The sequence below is a fragment of the Dipodomys spectabilis genome, unplaced genomic scaffold (assembly GCF_019054845.1).
Source record: "Dipodomys spectabilis isolate Male_0828 unplaced genomic scaffold, ASM1905484v1 ptg000278l, whole genome shotgun sequence".
Taxonomy (NCBI): domain Eukaryota; kingdom Metazoa; phylum Chordata; class Mammalia; order Rodentia; family Heteromyidae; genus Dipodomys; species Dipodomys spectabilis.
In genome coordinates this window covers 3702501-3713571 of record NW_024870955.1, presented here as the reverse complement: position 1 = coordinate 3713571, position 11071 = coordinate 3702501, and the positions used below count along the sequence as shown (strand labels likewise).

Genomic DNA, 11071 nt, shown 5'->3' with positions numbered 1-11071 from the left:
CTGGAGCCCCAGTCAACTCAGGAACTTCTTGCAACTTTCCTTTGTCTTGTAAATGTCGTCATGGCAACGATTTAAGCGCCCTGGCGGCGGGGGGGGGGGGGGCGGTGGGGGTGGGGGGAGGGGGGGAGGAGAAAGAAGAAGAAACAAACACGCACACCCCGAGCCGGCCTGCCTGAGTTGAGGCCTTGAATTTCAACCTCAGTAGGGCCACTAAACTAATAAAAATCGTTCTAAGAAACTATTGACAGAGGACCCTCCGGGTAGGGTGATTAGGCTCTGTACCCGTGAGGCGAGGTGGCCGTGTGTTCCAGCTTTGTGCCAAGATGTTGCCTTATCTCGGCCTATCTTCCTTCCCAGAATTGAACACAGAGGCAAGCAGGATAATTTCCAGGGGGAAATGAGGCCTGGGAAAGCACCACCAGGAATTCAGAGACAAGACAGCCGGACAGCTTCCTAATGAATGGCTCCAGTGAAGTCACATACACATCCTATTTTCTTCACTTTTCAGTCCCTCATAAACGAATAGTTATTAGGAAAGAAAACTAATAGGTGGGGGTGGGTGGTGGAAGGGAAAAGAGCAGCTCCCTTCCTCTGAGCTTTTGCCCAAACAATGAGTATACTGTGGGAACGGAGCAAAGAGTTTCCTCAAAGAAAGGAGGAAACTTACACCGGGGAGGGAAGTAAATTTTAAAAAGAAACAGAGCATGGGTCAAACCACCCCCCCCCCCCCCATGCATGCATGGGAAACCAACAGAATCATCTCTTAAACCCTACTACAGGCTCAAGGTAGAGAGTTTACTTTGTTTCTCTTTCCTCTGCGTGTTTTCAAGGTTTCACTTTCATTTCTGGGCACATAACCATTGGGCCTTGCCTCGGTGGGTGTTTCTCCCCCTAAAAGTATCTATCCTGTCTTTTGGGCCTTACTGTGTGTGAGTGAGTGAGTGAGTGAGTGAGTGAGTGAGTGAGTGAATGAGTGAGTGAGTGAGTGAGTGAGTGAGTGAGTGAGTGAGTGAGTGAGGCAGCCAGGCAGCCAGCCAAGCAGCCAGCCAAGCAGCCAGCCAAGCAGCCAGCCAGGCAGTCAGTCCAGAGATCTAATTTCTCCCCTATTTTAAACATACCTTTTGCATATGAGAGAGAAAACACACTAAACTGGTTTTTTTCTATAGGAACATATATGTGAATACATTCACCATGGAGTGAAAAGATAGAGTTGCTTCCAAATGATATGTACAGCAGAATACCAACACATCGAGATGACTTCTGCAAGAAGCCAAGGCCCACTTTTGCAATCCCATAATGAGGAAGCCTCAGTCAGTGGCCTGGTTTGAGTCCAGGCCTCCACTTAAAAACGACCTTTACTTTGTGTTTTTATTTTTCCCTGTTTTCTTTTCCTTTCTATGACCTCTCCCCCCAACTCCCCACCCCCTTCCCTCCACAGGTCTCTCTTTCTCCTTTTCTTTCTCTGTAGTTTGAGCCTGAGAGTTACTTAATTCCCGAACTTCTGGGTTTTCCTTAGATCTGGTAACCTGGTGGACATAAAAATTTGGGAAAGCCTCAAAACAGTCACCCACACCCCATGAAAAATAATCATGCTTGTCGCCAAAAGCTTTTAAATGAGAAAACAGTGGTCAAGCAAATGAAGGCTGTAATAGCCACCATGTTTCTAGACTACTGTACCAAGTTTTTAAAATATATATATATACTTTTAAATATATTTTTATTGTAAAAATACTGTACAGAGAGGTTACAATTACATGGGTAAGATAATGAGCACATTTCTTATAAGCATTGTAGCCTCCTGCTTTGTTTCCCCTTTCCATCCCTTCGTATCCTCCCCCCCCCTCCCCCCCCCCCCCCCCGTCCCTCCCCAAAGTTGTAAAGTTCGTTTTTCGACATAACGACTTGTATATCTCATTGTTTCAATGGGTCCTCCTGTATCCCTGTTTTAACAATTTGTTTTTTCCCTTCCCCTCCACATATATCAACACCAGGATTTTTTTTTTTTATTAAGCAAAACAACTCAGTTATTCAGCTGTGAGTATGTCCATACAAACAATATGCAGGAGCCTTCCATGCTTGACTGGCCAAAAAAGGGGGGAGAGCTAGGAAGGTGGCTTAGTGGTAGAGTGCTCGCTCGCCTTGCAAGCATGAGGCCCTGGGTTTGATTCCTCAGCACTATATAAACAGAAAAGGGGATCAGTGGCACACTGTGGCCCAAGTGGCAGAACAGTTGTGAGCCTTCAGATGAGCAGAGAGACAGCACCCAGACCCAGAGTTCAAGCCTCACGCCCGACAACAAAAAAACTGAAAATAATAAATATATATGTGTGTATCACACTATATGTAAGCATATATATATATATGTATGTGTGTGTATAAATATATATTGGTATATGTATGTATATGCATGTGTGTGTGTGTGTGTGTGTCTGTGTCTGTGTGTGTGTGTGTGTCTGTGTGTGTGTCTGTGTAGAGAGAGAGAGAAAGCCAGAAGTGGTGATGTGGTTCAAGTGATACAGTGCTAGACTTGAGCAAAAGAAGTTGAGTGACAGTGCTGAGGCCCTGACTTCAAGTCTCAGTATTGCCCACCCCCCCAAAAAAAAATAAAGAAAAAGGAGAGAGAGAGAGAGAGAGAGAGAGAGAGAGAGAGAGAGAGAGAGAGAGGGTGGGGGGAAGAGAGAAAGTAAAAAACGAAGGAAGGAAGGAAGGAAGGAAGGAAGGAAGGAAGGAAGGAAGGAAGGAAGGAAGGAAGGAAGGAAGGAATGGTCAATGACCTGTTTTTCTTACCTGTAGAGAAATGCCCCAAACATCTAGAAATTCAGGTTGGGGCAAAGATAAAACAACTAACTATCTGTACATAACTCAGCTGCCACATCCCTCCCCCCCCCCCTGCCTGTTTAACCCTGAAAACACCCATGAAGTCAAGGAGCTGTGTAGGTCTCTCTCCCTTCAAGAGCACCCACACTGTATTAGAGTATGTCCTTGTCTGTCTGTCTGTCTCTCTGTCTGTGCCTTTTTGGGGGGTCTGGTTGTCTGCTTGCCTGCTTGCTTACTTACTCCATAAAAACTCCACCAGAGTGACTCCTCCAGAAATTCTTATTCAATGATCGAAATCAAGGGTCCTAAGGGAAGAGTCCCTACATGGAAGGGTAAAAAGTCACTAACCCTCACCTGTGTTTGGTGACAAGAAGAACTCCATACCAATTGTCTACCTTAATACATGAGGGCAGGGCAGGGAAGGAATAAATTTATTCAGGTGATCTAGTCAGTCACACTGATGGGTCTCTAGGGCTCCCCCTCCATGTCTCCGTCTGTCTGCCTCTGTGTGTGTGTGAATGTGTGTGTGTGTGTGTGTGTGTGTGTGTGTGTGTGTGTGTGTGTGTGTGTATCTCAGATCTAGTTGGACTTGTGGACCTCTCACTCCCCCTTCCATCTCTTACTCTGTGTGTCTTTCCATCGGTCTCTGGGTCTCTGTCTCTCTGTCTCTGTCACTCCTCTCTGTCTCTCTGTCTGTCTCTCCTGTGTCTCTGTCCTCTCCCCTCCCCCACCCCTTGCTTTTCTTTGTGGACTCAAGGCAGAACTGTATTTCAGGCCCAGTGGCCTCTGCTTACTCAGCTTGCCAGCCTGGAACCCGCCAGAGGCAACTTCTTCCTTGGTGTCCCCGAAGGAAGGAGGGAGCAGGAACCGGTGCCCCAAAAGAGACTCTTATCTCCAATGAATCACCCGCCTGGCCACCCGCCCGCCCGTGTCAACCCACACAGAATATGAAAGCCACACATGAGCTCAAGAACATGCAAAGACTCAGTTTAGAGGAGTCTCATGTTGAACATGGAGACTCGGTCTGTAAACAAGATGGATGCCGCTGCCATCTCTGCTGCCATTTAGACCCGAGTTTTTAGGGAAGCTGTCTACCACCCACATTCCCAGTCCACTTCCTTGAGAATGTCTCAAGGATGGATGGCTAATTTTACTAAATCATCACCTGGTTTCCCGAAGGAGAAAATGCCTCTGCACACCCCCCCCTGCAGATCCCTTCCCAAGGCCCCACGTCTGGGCGGGGGAGGGGGGAGATAAAAAAAACAACAACCAAAAAGCATGTAAATAAGCCGGGCGCTGGTGGCTCACGCCTGTAATCCTAGCTACTCAGGAGGCTGAGATCTGAGGATCGCGGTTCAAAGCCAGCCCGGGCAGGAGAGACCTATAGACTCCGATCTCCAATAAACCACCAGAAAACCGGAAGTGGTGCTGTAGCTCAAGTGGTAGAGCGCTCGCCTTGAGCTGAAGAGCTGAGGGACAGCGCCCAGGCCCAGAGTTCAAGCCCCAAGGCCGACAAAAAAAAAAAAAAAAAAAAAAAAAGCACGTAAATAATAAGTGGATATACGTATATTTATATGTGTGTATCACACTATGTATAAGTATATATATATGTGTGTGTGTGTGTGTGTATGTATATATATGTATAAATAAATGAACATATGTGTGCTTATACGTATATACATATATGTATAAATAAATGAATGTGTTTATATATGTATATGCATATAAACACATATATTGTATAGATATATACATACACGCATACTCACGCACACACACGCACGCACACACACATAGATATATATAGATATATGTAGATGTATATCTATATCAATAGATAGATAGATAGATAGATAGATAGATAGATAGATAGATAGATAGATAGATAGATAGATATCACGTACATAGACATAAGTAGCGCTGTGGCTCAAATGGTACAGTGCTAGACTTGAGCCGAAAAAGCTGAGTGTCTGAGTGACAGTACTCAGGCCCTCACTTCAAGACCCAGGATTGCCCACCCCTCCAAAAAAATAGAGAAAAAGGAGAGAGAGAGAGAGAGAGAGAGAGAGAGAAGAGAGAGAGAGAGATGGTGGGGGAAAAAAGAAAGAAAGGAAAGAAAAAAGGAAGGAAGGAAGGAAGAGTCAGTGACCTCTTTCTCTTACCTGTAAAGAAATGCCCCAAACATCTAGAAATTCAGGTTGGGGCAAAGATAAAACAACTAACTATCTGTGCATAACTCAGCTGCCACATTCCCCCCCCCCCCCCCGCTTTAACCTTGAAAACACCCATGAAGTCAAGGAGCTGTGTGGGTCTCTCTGTCTGTCTGACTGTGTCTGCCTTTTTTTTTTTTTGGACTGGTTGTCTGGTTGCCTGGTTGCCTGCTTGCTTACTCCATAAATTCTTTTTTTTTTTTTTTAATTTTATTTTATTTTATTTGAGAACATACTGTACAGAGGGGTTACAACTACATGGGCAGGATAATGCACACATTTCCTACCAAGCATTGCAGCCTCCTCCTTTGTTTACACTTCATCTCCCTTCCCAGCCACCCCCCTCCCCCCAACCCAATCCTTCCCCCTTCCCCGCCCCCCCACCGTAAAGCTCCTTTTTCACACGACATTTTGTACTTCTCATTGTTGCAACAGGTCCACCTGAATCCTTAAACGACTTGTTTGTCCCCATCTCCCCCATAAGTTGTACTGACATCAAATATAGTGAAAGCGGGGGTTACACTGTGGGGGGGGGGGGGGGACATACAAAGCAACAAAGAAACAATCCTATAAATGCGTTAGAAACACGTGCATGAAAAAAAAACCATTAAAATACATATTCAAGGGTTCGTTTTCCTAACATCACATTATCTGACCTTTTCCACTTGACTCATACATATACTAGATATTGCAAATAAGGGAAACCATGGGACCTATGTTTCTTTGGGCCTGGCTTACTTCACTTAATATAATTTTTTCCAAGCCTTTCCATTTCCTAACAAATGGGGAAATGTCATTCTTTCTGATTCCTCCAGAAATTCTTATTCAATGATTGAAATCAAGATCAAGAGTCCTAAGGGAAGAGTCCGTACATGGAAGGGTAAAAAGTCACTAGCCCTCACCTGTGTTTGGTGACAAGAAGAACTCCATACCAATAGTCTACCTCAATACATGAGGGCAGGGCAGGGAAGGAATAATTTATTCAGGTGATCTAGTCAGTCACACTAATGGGTCTCTAGGGCTCCCCCTCCATGTGTCCCTCTGTCTGTCTGTCTCCGCGTGTGTCCGTCTCCGTGTGTGTGTGTGTGTGTGTGTGTGTGTGTGTGTGTGTGTGTGTGTGTGTGTCCGTCCGTCCATCCGTCTGTTTGTTGATTCAGGGGAATCTAGTTGGACTTGTGGATCTCTCGTTCCCCCTGCAGCTCTTTCCCTGTGTGTCTTTCTGTCGGTCTCTGGGTCTCTGTCTCTGTCTGTGTGTCTGTCCCTCTTTGTCTCTGTCTCTGTCTGTCTCTCCTCTCTGTCTCTCTGTCCTCTCCCCTCCGCCCACCCCCCCCCCCCCCCCCGCTTGCTTTTCGTTGTGGACTCCAGGAAGAAATGTATTTCAGTCCCAGCGGGGCTCTGCTTACTCTGCTTGCCAGCCTGGAACCCACCCGCCAGCGGCAACTTCTTCCTTGGTGTCCCTGAAGGAAGGAGGGAGCAGGAACCGGTGTCTTATCTCCAATGAATCGCACACCCCACCCCGCTCGCTCGTCCGCTCGCCCGCCCGCCGGCCGGCCGTGTCAACCCACGGAGAACATGAAAGCCCACATGAGCTCGTGCACACTCGGTCTGTAAACAAGATGGATGCCGCTGCTGCCATTTAGGCCCGAGTTTTTAGGGAAGCTGTCTACCACCCAGACACATCCCCAGCCCACTTCATTGAGAATGTCTCAAGGAGGATGGCTGAAGGATGGATGGCTAATTTTACTCAATCTCTCTTTCTTCTTCTTTTGCCAGCCCCTAGACTGGCAAAACAAGTGGGGGAGGGCTGGGAAGGTGAAGAGCACACACACACAGAGAGAGAGAGAGAGAGAGAGAGAGAGAGAGAGAGAGAGAGACAGCACCCAGCCCCAGAGTTCAAGCCTCACACCCGACACACACACACACAAAAACATGAAAATAGCTGGGCGCTGGTGGCTCGCGCCTGTAATCCTAGCTGCTCCGGAAGCTGAGATCTGAGGATCTCGGTTCAAAGCCAGCCTGGGCACGAAAGACCGTGAGACTCTTATCTCCAATAAGCCACTCAGAAAACCGGAAGTGGTACTGTGGCTCAAGTAGTAGCGCCCTAGGCTTGAGCTGAAGAGTTGGGGGACAGTGTCCAGGGCCAGCCAGGGTTCAAGCCCCACGTCCCGGGAAAAACCAAACCAAAACACAAAACAAAACCAAAAAAAAACAAAAATCATGAAAATAATAAGGCAATGTGTGTGTGTGTGTGTGTGTGTGTGTGTGTGTGTGTGCGCGTGCGTATCACAGTATATATGTATGTGTATAAATATATGTGTGCATGTATATATACACATATGTGTATAAATATATATGTGCACGTATATATACACATGTGTATAAATAAACGAATAGATGTGTGTTTATACATATATACGTCTATGTATAAAATGAATATGTATAATATATATTACACACACACACACACACACACACACACACACACACACACGCCACGTACATAGTACATAGACAGATAAAGCCAAAAGTGGAGCTCTGGTTCAAGTGATAGACTGCTAGAATTGAGCCAAAAAAGCTGAGTCGCTGAGTGACAGTGCCTTGACTTCGAGTCCCAGGATTGCCCACCTCCCCCCCCCCATAAAAAAGAGAAAAAGGAGAGGGGGGGCACACAAAGAAAGAAAGAAAGAAAGAAAGAAAGAAAGAAAGAAAGAAAGAAAGAAAGAAAGAAAGAAAGAAAGAAAGAAAACAAGCGTTAATGATCTGTTTATCTTATCTGTAAAGAAATACCCCAAACATCTAGAGTTGAGATTGGAGCAAAGATAAAACAACTATCTGTGCATAATTCAGTTGCCACATTCCCCCCGACCCCCCACTTTAACCCTGAAAACACCCATGAAGTCAGGAGCTGTGTGGGTCTCTCTGTCTGTCTGTCTGTCTGTCTGTCTGTCTGTGTCTGCTTTTTTTTTTTTTTTTTTTTGTGGTCGGGTTGTATGGTTGTCTGGTTGCCTGATTGCTTACTCCATAAAACTCCACCAGAGTGACTCCTCCAGAAATTCTCATTCAATGATCAAAATCAAGGGTCCTAAGGGAAGAGTCCCTACATGGAAGGGTAAAAAGTCACTAGCCCTCACCTGTGTTTGGTGACAAGAAGAACTCCATACCAATCGTCTACCTTCATACATGAGGGCAGGGCAGGGAAGGAATAAATTTATTCAGGTGATCTAGTCAGTCACACTGATGGGTCTCTAGGGCTCCCCCTCCATGTCTCCCCCTCTCTGCCTGTCTGTGTGTCGGTCTCTTGTCTTTGCCTCTGTGTGTGTGTGTGTGTGTGTGTGTGTGTGTGTGTGGTGGGGGCATGTGTGCCTGTTCCTGTTTGTTGATTCAGGTGATCTAGTTATACTCCCCATCTCTCCCTCTGTCTGCCTGTGTGTCGGTGTGGTGTGTGTGTGTGTGTGTGTGTGTGTGTGTGTGTGTGTGTGTGTGTGTGTGTGTGTGTGTGTGTCTGTCTGTCTGTCTGTCTGTCTGTCTGTCTGATTATTCAGTTGGTGTAGTTAGATTTGTGGATCTCTCGCTCCCCCTCCATCTCTTCCCCTGTGTGTCTTTCCGTCGGTCGCTGGGTCTCTGTCTCTCTCTGTCTCTGTCTCTGTCTCTGTCTCTTTCTCTCTGCCTCTCTGTCTCCTGTCTGTCTCTGTGTCCCCCCTCCCCGCCTCCCCGCCTCCCCGCCTCCCCGCCTCCCCTCGGTCTTGCTTTTCCTTGTGGACTCCAGCGGGGCTCTGCTTACTCTGCTTACTCAACGTGGACACTCGGTCTGTGAACAAGATGGATGCCGCCGCCGCCATTTAGGCCCGAGTTTTTAGGGGAAGCTGTCTACCAACCCAGACACATTCCCAGCCCACCTCCTTGAGAATGTCTCAAGGATGGATGGCTAATTTTATTCAATCATCATCTGGTTTCCGGAAGGAGAAAATGCCTCTGCTCACCCCCACCCCGCAGTTCCCCTCCCCGGGTATCCTGCACACGAGAGATGGCAGTCCTTGTGATATCTGAGCTGCCACACCACACCACACCACACCACACCACACCACACCACACCACACCACACCACACCACACCACACCACACCACACTGTGGCAGAAAGTTCCTCCTATGGATTGTCTGGCCTCAGGAATTGACTCTCTCCCCGAGCCGAGGCCCCTTTTCCTTGGGAAAGAAGGATGTCCATGAGGACAAAAATAAGACCGAAAACAGAGCAAACTTATCCATAAGACAGGTAGGGCACGAAACCTTTCTTCGGCCGGTCGGTAAAGAAAATCCCCAGGCAAAGGCTCACCGGCCGGGTGGTGCCGGTGGCAGCAGTGGCTCACTGCCCATCATCCGTCTGAGGTGCTGAGCGAGGGGGCTGAGACCTGAGGATAGTGGTTCATAGCCCGCCCGGGCAGGAAAGTCCATTTGAGACTCTTCATCTCGATGGGTCACCCAAAACGCCAGAAGTGGAGGTGGACTTGGGGGAAAATGCCCTAGTGAAGATTTCCTCGGGGCTGAATTAGTACTACCGTGTCGTCATGCAAGAGCACGAGCTCGCAGAGGACAGTACCGTACCTCTGGTTCCGGGCGGGCAGAACCCGGTGCGGGGGGGGGGGGGGGGAATCCCAGAGGTGGACTGGGCTGGGAATGTGTCTCAGCGTGCTTGAAGCCCTGGGTTCAATTCCTCAGTACCACCTAAACAGAACAAGCCAGAAGGGGCTCGAGTGGTAGAGCAGTGACCTTGAGCATAAAGAAACTCAGGGACAGTGCTCAGGCCCGGAGCCCAAGCCCCAGGACTAGGCCAAAAGGAAAAAGGAAAAGCAAATGACGATAATAATGAATGATAACAACCTATATGTATGTGTATGTCAGAACTCTCACTACCCACTACCGGGTAGGCGAGGACTGACCGACTGAGCGAGTGACTGACCCGACCCGTGTTTTGCCCCTCCCGCCGCCCCATCCACCTTGTCGACGGCGAACGCGCGCCATCTAGTGGTGGTTTTGTGAATTGCAGTTTTCTCTCATGAAATGCATGAAAAAGAAACCGCGCACTGACTGACTGACTGACTGACTGAGAAAACCGGCCTTATGTCCTTCTCTTCCAGGCCCAGGCTGGCTGGTCCCGAGAGAGACTGCCTTCTTTTTCAGAGAAGGGGTGGGGGTGGGGATGATGATGTGCCTCGTTGGAGTATGGGGCCCATGCATAGGCAGGCAGGCAGGGTCGGAGTGGGACCGTTGTGTGTTGGAGCGCCAGTAGCTCAAGCCCCAGGATTGACTGGCAAGTCGAGAGGAAAAGGAGGGAGGGAGTGCTGGCGGGCGGGCGGGAGAGAGAATTCAAACGAGAGAGAGAGAGAGAGAGAGAGAGAGAGAGAGAGAGAGAGAGACAGACAGACAGACAGACAGACAGACAGACAGACAGACAGACAGACAGACAGACAGAGACAAAGAGAGACAGAGAGAGAGAGAAATAGAGAAACAGAGAAACAAGAGACAGAGAGACGCGGTGAACTGGTCCGGCTGGCCTACATGCTCTGTCGCATCCGATCTTTGAGTTTCCTCCCTCCCCCCCCCCACCCGCTTTGGATGTGTGTGGGCGCGCGGGTGCGCGCGCGCGGGTGCGCGCACGCACGCACACAGAAACACGGAGATGCTCTCTGCCCCCTCTTCTCTCCTCTCCAATCCCCCCCCCCCCCCCCCCGCCCCGGTCAGGCACCAGACATGAGATCCCTCCCCTTCGCCTATTGCGTCGTCAAATACAAACAAAAGGCAGTGTGAGATCCAAGCAAATTTGTTTTATTTTGTTCCGAGGGTAGGGTTGTGAATTGTGGTGCGGGGGGGGGGGGGGGAAGGGCGGGGGCGGAGGCGGAGGTCGTGGTCGAGTAATCGCCTGCGGGGGAGGTGGGGATGGACGGTCATGCCACCTGCATACGTACACACCGACGGGGCGATGGACGGCTCGCGTTCCCCTCTGGCTGTCTGGTTTCTGCTGAGTGCTTCAGGTATCCCCATCTGGTCA

The 11071-nt window shown here is 48.7% G+C and overlaps 1 pseudogene; it reads left to right on the top strand.

The window, feature by feature from the left end:
* The first annotated feature begins 9590 nt into the window (after positions 1–9590).
* The window catches only part of LOC122126432, a 3673-nt pseudogene continuing 2192 nt past the window's right edge, over positions 9591–11071 (top strand).